This window comes from Chelonoidis abingdonii, chromosome 5 (assembly GCF_003597395.2).
Source record: "Chelonoidis abingdonii isolate Lonesome George chromosome 5, CheloAbing_2.0, whole genome shotgun sequence".
Taxonomy (NCBI): Eukaryota; Metazoa; Chordata; order Testudines; family Testudinidae; genus Chelonoidis; species Chelonoidis abingdonii.
The window spans coordinates 115,252,118-115,262,130 of record NC_133773.1 but is presented as its reverse complement, the minus strand read 5'-3'; positions in this window follow the sequence as shown (position 1 = coordinate 115,262,130).

The window sequence follows — 10,013 nt, the reverse complement described above, 5'->3', positions numbered from 1 at the left end:
CTGTTGACATTGTGATGATGTGGTCGGGAGATGTAAGAATTTCCAACGGCTCCGATGGAGGGGGCTGTTCTTTTTTACACCCTGGAAATCTCCTGCGGCATCTCTTTCTAGAGATTCGTCAGTCGGCTGCCTGTTGGTTCTTGAGTAACCAAGCCACATCCGCCGGGGTCACAAAGGGGCACGTTGGATCTTACTGGACAGTTAGCTTGCAATGTCCGCAGTTCTGTACTATTTGCCTTGGTTCAAATAGACAATTTCGCTTTTCCCACAGCCACTGGGAGCCGGAATAGCAGTTTTCTTTGCTAAGCATGTCTGCGTTGTCTTGCCCTTGAAACGCATGAGCAACTATTTTCACTGGCAAGTGATCTTAATTAACCCGTGTCTTCCATCAATAGACAATTGTCACTATGTCAGAGGCTTGATTGGTGATTAAATGGCTCTTAGATGTATGACTATCTAGCTGAAATAACCTTTAGTGGGGTCATTGTTTTAGATGGATTTTACGCGTGGTAAAATTCAATTCTTAAAGACTGCAGGTTGTGTTGAACACAATGTTGCGTACTGTAAAATCTGGGTACCTTTAGGGGTGAGATGAATGTTGGATGTTGCCGCACCTCTTCCACTTTGCACAGCACGGAGGGTCCTGTCCCGGCTACTGGCTATAAACTAAGATTTTCCTATAAGGTATCCAATCCGGGAGGCTAACCGGATGCACTGACCTCTACCTCCTTCAGCAAAGAGCGTTCGGCTAGTTCTCTGGGACAGACCGGCGCGTTACTACGATTGCAATCCGGTGAGATGATCAGACTGTCAGTAGCCCACACAAGGAAAAGGAAAGGAGTAAGATGGGTATCATTCACACTCTAGCCAGGTAGCTTCCCCACAGCACGATGCCAGGCAAGTCAAGTCCACCATGTGGAACCCTCTAAGATTCCCTAGTACTCGGGCTTGCGTAGAGTAGTCGGTCACAGCTTTGCTTCACAGGTACTCTGGGCGTCTCGTAACAGTTCACTCCGCTGGCCCAGTACCATTCTGCATTCTGATCTTGCTTTTTAGCACAAAGGGAGAGAGAACTAGGAATATCGGCTCTCCCTTTCGACGGTCTTCCTTTGCCCTGCCATCTACCTAACTGCTTTTGAAATCCTGCAATCTCCACATGACGGGGCGAACAAGGAGCTACAGTGGGGATTTTTTTTTTCCTCTCGTTTTTTTTTTTCACAGGAGCTCTCATACAACAGTCAGAAGCTACTGTTCATGACAAAAAGGAGTAATTGAGATCATACTGTATATTTTTGATCTTTAGGTGGCACCTTTCTGACCTCTAGAGTCACTTGTAAAAAATTTCAACATTTCTGTTTCACGGATCCGACAAACCTGCATGCGGTGAAGCTTCTAGGGGGTACACTTGCTTCCCGCTTGCTCTGCCATTCCATGTCGCAGGTAAGAGATCTAGCGTCGCCTAGGTCCTACGCGAGAGAGTCGGAAACCAGACTGTTCCTACTTATCCAAAGGCGTTCACACCGTCCTCGCAGTGCTTTCCACTGTCCAGAGCGCATTGGCAACCGTGTGCCACTCGCGGGTCGACCAAACACGTCTCCACTGAGGCCCCGAAGAAATCAGGGTGGCATGGGCGTGTCTTATGTGGGTCTGTCCGGCCGCAAGAGGTGTCCGGGCATAGGCAGATTTTAGCCTTGAAGCCCACTCCGGATGACAAAATCTGGTGCCGACAACGCCGGGTCCAAGGCAAAACAACAGTGGATTCGTGGCGTGTACTCTAGGCCAATAAACACACGAGGGGGAGAAGCAGGCAGAGTTCTTGGACAAAGGTGGTGCTGGGGACTTGACATGCCTCAATCAGCACTAAAGAAGCAGTCGTTCTTTATAGTCATGAGAACTTTTCTCGCGAACAAGCCGCCCCGTTCCTCCGCTCTTCGGCTCGCAGCATTCTTTCTCATAACGTGTCTGTTGTCTTACACTCCTCTTTCCTTCCTCCCCTGTATTGGGTTACGTAAGGCCCAAGTGCATTAAGATCGTGGCCGAGGTGCTTTAGTAAGTTTCCTTCTGCTAAGATTCTCCTTGTCTTCGCTCAAGGACACGGCCTCATTATTTCTGATTTAGCAGTTTGAGCTGTAGGCAACTGATAAGCGTTGCCACTGGGCCTTCTATTTATTGCTGTTAGGCATTAGAGTTTAAAACTGGCAGAAGTTCTGCTCATCGGAGGCTAAACAGGGAGACTGTATATCCTTATTGCCTTTTACTTTTTAAGTTACTTAGGATTATCCTTAGTGACACCAACAGGAGTTTGTGTATGAAAGGAATATGGGCTTGGGCCTCAAATGCATTATTTTTAAGTTGTGTTTTTGATGCCTGTAGATCTTACACAGCTCTGCAACAACACATACTGTACCAAAATATGGAATCTCTTTGAGTAGCATGGGGCAGAACGAACAAAAGGACAGGGTGTGTCTCAAATTTTTAGCAAGTAAATAAGAGTTCTCTGTTCAAACTGAAAAACATACCCATCAATAATACTAGTGATAATGCATTGCATTTCAATAGTTACAGAAAACTGGCACTTCATAATTACTGAATTTTGCTATTATAGTAACTGTTTATGTACTGCTTTACTGTAAATATTCAAGTCTGATAATTACCACTAAGGCTTATTTGACATCTTTCTAATTTTAAGAAATGTAACTGCAATTGACTGTGTTAGTGAGTTTGTTTGTAAGATACCTAAACGTTATCCCCTTGATGAATTTGACCCATAGCTGTGATTATAAGTGCACATCCCTGCAGAAGCTATCTGATGGAGACTAGGAAAGAGGAAGAGGTGAGGAGTAAAACGTAGAATGATAACAAGCTCTACAGGGAGGAGAACAAAAAAAGCTGGTAATAGCACAAAATTTCCTCTTGGGAAATGGACTACTCTTGTGAGAAAGTACTGCCCAAGATGCCTAAAGGGGTCAGAATATGGCCCAGTAGAGAGAAATTATCCACCCCACCAGGCCTGAATAAAAGGCTTTGTGTAAAGAGCTTCACAGGGGTTGGTGTGGTGGGATGACTTATTCAATTTCTCCCCAAGTCAGGAGCAGGTCATGGGGCTCAATTCAATCCCTCTTGATCTGCTAGTCCAGCCACACCTCTCAGCTGGACCACATTTCACAGTACATCATATATTACAGCGCCACACCCTTTGTGACAGCAACTGGCTGCCTGTGGAAGAGGGTGAAGAAGTGTGCGTGCATAGAGTTGTCTCCAAGCAGTTAGGCCTAGGGTTACCACCTCTGAGGTAGCAAAAAGCTAGGACATCTGCTCACTACCCCCACTTAGGCCACTGTCTCCCCATCCCACCCACAAGACAGGGCACCAGCTCCAAGGGCTGCCTTAGGCACAGACTTTGTCAATGTAAGGGGACTGTTATCCCCTTACTAACATTCAGTGGGGGTGTTTTGGTTGGTAGCTCCCAGCACTAAAAGGGGAGGGATCGATGGCAAATCAGGACCCTGAGACTGACAGTCCCCAGGAACAATGGTGAAGGCAATGCTCACAGGTCAAGCTGATTTGACAGGCGGGCAGCTAATCAAAGAGACGAAGGCCAGCGTGGGTCTGTCCTCCGTGTGAGCTGAACATCTTCCGGTCAGACAGAAACAAGTGGACTGACTAAGGTGAGGGTACGGGTCCAAGCTAAGCTGCTGGGAGCAGAGTCTTGCAACCCAAAATGCCAGAAGCAAGCCAGAGAGAGACTGCCTGGAGAAGGAGCTGCAGCACACCGAGCGCAGAGAAGCAGCCCATGGAGCCAAAGGCAGAAGCCAGAGCAGCAGCGCTGCGAGCCAGTAAGCGGTGGCTGGGACAGTCCGGAGCTGGGTGCGGTGCACGCTGGGAAGCGAGGGGGGCCTGGGCACGTGGGCCCGGCCCGGAACGCTCAGCCAAGAGACTCTGCAGGCAGACTTGAGGGGATTCATAAACCTGACAGCGCGGGATGGACACTGGGGAGAAGAGCGGCCACTAGAGCCGAGAAAGCCTTGTGGCCACAGCCAGAGCAACTGCTGACCAGCATCTGCAGCACAGCCAGGGCCTTGAGTAGAGCCTGGGACCTACAAGGACGACTGTGAACAGTTTTCCCTGAATCCAGAGACACTGTTTGTGTGGTCCCGCCACAGAGCAGGGTGATGGTTTTCCTTTAACTTTTCATTTTTCTTTTTTTAAATAATGTTGAATTAATAACTTGATGCTTAAAATTGTGTTAGTGATCAGTAGTGGTCAGGGAGTGCGCAGGCAAAGAGAGTACCCTGGAGTTGGGGACACTGCCTTAGCCCCGTCCTGGGTAACCCACAGGGATTGGGGTTGAGCCACCCCAGGGAATCAACTGGCCCAGCCTGTCGGGTGTACGAGACTTGCCAGACACGGAGAATGGAACGGGAGTCCTTTGGGTAATAGGAAGTGGGAGCAAGGACTCAGATCCTTGCACTAGCCCACTGCATCAGGGTAGTTGCAGAAGCCAGGAGAGTTCCCCACAATTAGCGGGGGACAGTTAGCCCCACTATACATCAACGACAGGATGCAGCGCCCGCTCTGGTCCAGCTGTACCTGTGAGGTGGTGACTGAGTGCTAGCCAGTCCCATATGCTTCCTGTCGTGCCCCTTGCTACTTCATGAGCCATCCTCTCTGTGGCTCCCAATGCAGAGTTCCCATTGCCACAGTACTTCTGCCCCATGCGTTCCCGCCAGCCATTAGCGGGCTGGGAGAGTCAGCAGGCATTGACTACCCAAAACACAGAATTTTTTAGTTGTCCCAGGAAGTGTACAGATTTTTGGCCCCCTACCCTTAAAAAAAAAAATCCTGAGAAAACCAAGAGAGGAAGCAACCCTAGGCTACACAGAGAACAGGCACACAGGGAGGAGCTCTGAGACCAAACCACCTCCTCCTGCAGGATTCGCAGCTCAACACGAAGGCCTCAGCATAGTATCAGATCAGCATCTGATGCCATCTATTTCTCCTTGGCCACTAGAAAAGTTCCACTCACACCTAGAGGGAAAGAGGCAGGCACCGCTCCCTCATTCCAGATCCATCTCATCCAAAGCATTCATGGGTTGAAGGCTGCTCTCAGCCATGTGATGTTGCCACCACAGTCGAATGCCTCCATCTCTGATCTGAACGCACTAGCTGCCAGGAGTTCAGAGGTGCCACTTGCTCCTGCCTCACTTATGGAATTGGCAGGTGCTTCTGAACATCTCACTCAGTGAGAGGATACTGAGAGCAGGGCAAGTAAAGGGGTGGGGGCAAGAACAATTTAAAAGGCATAGAATAAGAATGGGGGAAAAGTGTTTTGTCTTTAGAGTTTTAACTAAGACACCTATTTTAAGGCTGTTTTCTCACAGTGAGCCAAAATAGAGGAGCTTTTAATATGATTCATAAGAGCAGATTTATAGTGAAAAATCATGATCTGTTAATTATGGCACAATGCACAACAAAGCCCAGATGTTCCACATTCTGATTATTCGTCCTACCTTACAGTTGCTGTGTATGGAAGCTGAGGGGTCTGATAATTCTAGCCCAGTGGTTCTCAAACAGGGTACATGTACCCCTGGAGGTACACAGAGGTCTCCTGAGGGTACATCAACTCATCTAGGCTACATAAAAAGCTACTTGCTTACAAATAAGACAAAAATACAGAAGTCTCACAGCACACTATTACTGAAATTGCTTACCTTTTCATTTTTAATATAAGCAATTTCAGTAATAGTGTGCTGTGAGACTTCTATGTGTGTCTTATTTTGTAAGTAATTAGTTTAAGTGAAGTGAAGCTTCGGGATACACAAGACATACCAGACTCCTGAAAGGGGTACAATAGTCTGGAAAGATTGAGAGCCACTGATTCTAGCTTACAGGCTGAGATAGCATGGAGCAGCCATGACTTTCCTCTTTCCACTCCTGTGTAGACCTGGTCAATGGCTTCTGTGGACAAAGGGACATGCCTGCTATGCTGGAGTTAGCAATAGTGAAACTAAGTTGTTTGACAGTAGCTCTTTGCAACTTCCCTTCTTATCAGAAAAGGGGACTCCATTATACACACACCTCCTGATGATATTGCAGTCATCCCAGTGTAGTACAGCCTTCCTCTGTTAAATAGGGATTAATACTTCTATAGAATGCTTATGGAACTCTGTATAAATTGTGTGCAGCTTGGTTTGTTTACAGGTCTCCCCCCCGCCGCCCTGTTCAGCAACTATTTCCTTTCTCAGTTTTCTAATGATTGTGTGACCTAACCATGAATATTGTGCAATGCATCTGGGAGTTGTAGTTCACTATGAATGCTTTTACTCAGGGGCACTTTAATGAAAATATTTGGCTCACCTTATAAAGGCCTAAAGTATTTTACTGGCATCAATGTTACTAAAATCATTTAAATGCAAGGGAACCAATTATGTATGTGGAAACTAAGGAACACTTGTGGAACTATTTGATGCTGGGAAAGAATATATGAGCCTATTGGTTGATATATTGTACTTTCTGAGTGTGTTGTAACTGCAGTAAGTCTTTTAGATTCACTGGCAAGACTCCCAAAATAGAAGGTTTAATAACTTACACAATTCTCAGCAGTGTATTTACCACCCACACTCTAAATGCCAATGAGAGGTGTGAGTGTTGAGCAACTCTGAAAATGTTTCTGTAGTTAAGGCCCAATCCCCAACACACCTCACTCATGTTAAAATTCCCCATTGATATCAGTAACAGGTATATGATTAGGCTCTTAGAATAATGAGTGAACTGTTGCAATAATGTATTAACTGAGCATCATCAAAAGTATATTTTACCAAGATACCCATTTTTATTTTACTGTGTAAATATATTTTAAAAAATCTTTTGTGTGGCTTCACAGTTCATGACAAAGGGCTATATAGGTGTGTACACACACTGTGTAAGTGATACCAAGCAATAAAAACTGGCATGGAAGAAGTTACCTCATGTACAAGCTAAAATGATTAAGAAGTGCTTTGTACATACACCATGTTTATAATTGATAGAAAATGCTAGTATGGACCAGTATTGATGCTTTTGACCATTTTATTTAGCTTGTTTATGTTGTTTCATAGCATACAAGAAGTTAGATAACATACAATACTTTTGCTGGAAGTTTGCAGTGTAAACACTATTTTTTCTTAGAATACAGAACACACAAGAACTCCAGACCAGAGAGACAGACAGATCAGGCTCCTCCCTAAAACAGGCACAACTCAACCCTTTCTACTGCAAGGTTCAGTGTGGAACAGAATGGGAATGAGATTGAGTATATGCTGTTTTAGGCCTTTGAAGTAGGCACATGTTGTAGACTGAAAGCAGGGAGACAAAATAGACCTTTGTTTAAGACCTATGACAGTGGCATACCTTGGGGGTTTGAACCTCAAGGCCATTAGACTCAATCTGCTGAGTTGTTTGTTTGTAGCAGCCTAAAATCCTAGATCTGAACATCCCTGAAGTTCTGATTAAAATTTCCCAAAGTTCACAAGGGTGAGCTTCAGTGTTCTTATTTGGCTTATTGATAAAGAAGATCTGAGCTTCAATTTGTATCTAAATTAGGATTTAGATCAGGGGTTGGGTTCTGGCCTAACTCTAGGTATAACTGATCTATTGAAGTGTATAGATCTATGCCAGTTGCCTTTAGGTGAAAATCTAGCTCATGGGTCATAAACTGCAATGAATTGAAAATTAACATATGATATCACTTTTAAATGTTATGTTTTTCCTGGTTCTACTTGCAGACTAGGGGGCTCTGTAGGGAAGCATACAATCTGGGCCTACCTGAGTTTTCAGACAGACAGTCTAAGTCTTCTTAGTCTGGATCCACACAGTGTGTGTTCCTGCTTGGGTGCTATGGTCCACACCTCACCTTTTAAAGGCCTACTTCTCACTAACACACAGGCACTAACTTCCAGGACTGACCACTTGCAGTCTTTGGACTGGGGATGCTTCTCTTTTGGTGAAATGTAATTACTTCCACCCTTTGCTAGGGATGGTATTAGTATTTTGTCACACTATTACAGATATATGAAGCTCAAAATCTAGAACTGTGTTTGGATTGGAAATTCTTGTTTGAGACCACTGAGACAGATAACATAACATGCTAGTTATGTAACTGGCCAAGACAAAGAAGAGGCACTAGCCTCTGGTGAGTAAACCTACTGAAAAGGTACTCCATCCACTCCCACAAATAAGTCAATACTTTGTTGTCCATGGTATCAAAGCCAGACCTAGTAGAATCAGGGTAAACACTATATCCTCATTCACCTAACCCAATTGTACTTATTTAATCATTTAACAAAAAAAGGCAATGCAATATGCATGATATACATTAATGGACTGCCATGCCATATACTATTCAGTGTTGTTGTAACTGTTTGTCCCAGGATATTAGAGAGACAAAGTTTTGTTGGACCAACTTCTGTTTGAGAGAGAGACAAGCTTTTGAGCTACACAGAGGTCTGGTTTCCCAGACTGGAGGAAGAGTTCTATGAGATAGGTATATCTCTATAATCTACACAGAAGTAGAAGGGACCTTTAAAGGTCATTGAGTCCAGTCCCTGCCTTCACACAGGACCAACTACTGTCCCTGACAGATTTTTGCCCCGGATCCCTAAATGGCCCCCTCAGAGACTGATCTCATAACCCTGGGTTTAGCAGGCCAGTGCTCAAACCACTGAGCTATACCTCCCCCCCAAAAGAGCTTGGAGATGCTGAGGAATGAATCCAGGGGCTCATACATGCAAAGCATACACTCGACCACTGAACTATGTCCCCAGATGAAAGCTCATGTCTCAAACCAACAGAACTTGGTCCAATAAAGAATATTACCACACCCACCTTGTTTCTCTCATGCTGTATATTTTCATTTCCACTTTCACATAGATTTTGTAAAGTCATCTACTTCTCATACTTATATCTTCTATTTATGGGAAATATAATAATTTGTAACTATGGGTTTTATGTGGACAGTTTTGTGCAAGCCCATTTTTTGCTTTGCAAAATTCATCACCTACTCACTGCCATTATATATACACAAACACACACATAGAAGGCATGTAGTTCTTGTAGGCCTGACTTGATATGAGTAATTGGACATGCGTTAGGCTTTATTTCTTGGGAGACACGATTAGGGAAGTAAATGGATCAGCAGGCTGGAAACAGAATGTCTCTACTAATTAAGATAAGGGGAAACATTCACGTAATCATTTACAATGGACAAGATAACAATGGACTGGTGGTTGAAGCATGAAGGGACATATGAATCTTTAGTGCATCTGGCAGGTAAATATCCTGATGTCAGCTACAACAGTGCCTGTTCTCACTTTCAGGTGACATTGTAAACAAAAAGCATGCATCATTATCTCCTGAAAATGTAAACAAACTTGTTTATCTGAGCAATTGGCTGAACAAGAAGTGGGACTGAGTGGACTTGTAGGCTCTAAAATTTTAGATTGCTTTATTTTTGAATGAAGTTTTTTTGCACAAGATTTTATATTTGTAAGTTCAACTTTCATGATAAAGAGATTACACTACAGTACTTGTATTAGGTGAATTGAAAAATACTCTTTTTGTTTATCATTTTACAGTGCAAATACTTGTAATCAAAAATATAAAGTGAACACTGTTCTGTGTTGTCATTGAAGTCACTACATTTGAAAATGTAGAAGACACCCAAAAATATTTAAATAAATGGTGTTTGATTCTTTAATTGCACGATTAATTGAGATTAATTTTTTAAAGTGCTTTACAATCTAGTTTCAATATGCGTGAGCTTTCGTGGGTGAATACCCACTTCGTCAGACGCAGGTAGTGGAAATTTCCAGGGGCAGGTATATATATGCTAGCAAGCAAGCTAGAGATAACGAGGTTAGTTCAGTAAGGGAGGGTGAGGCCCTGTTCTAGCAGTAGAGGTGTGAAAACCAAGGGAGGAGAAACTGGTTCTGTAATTGGCAAGCCATTCACAGTCTTTGTTTAGTCCAGAGCTGATG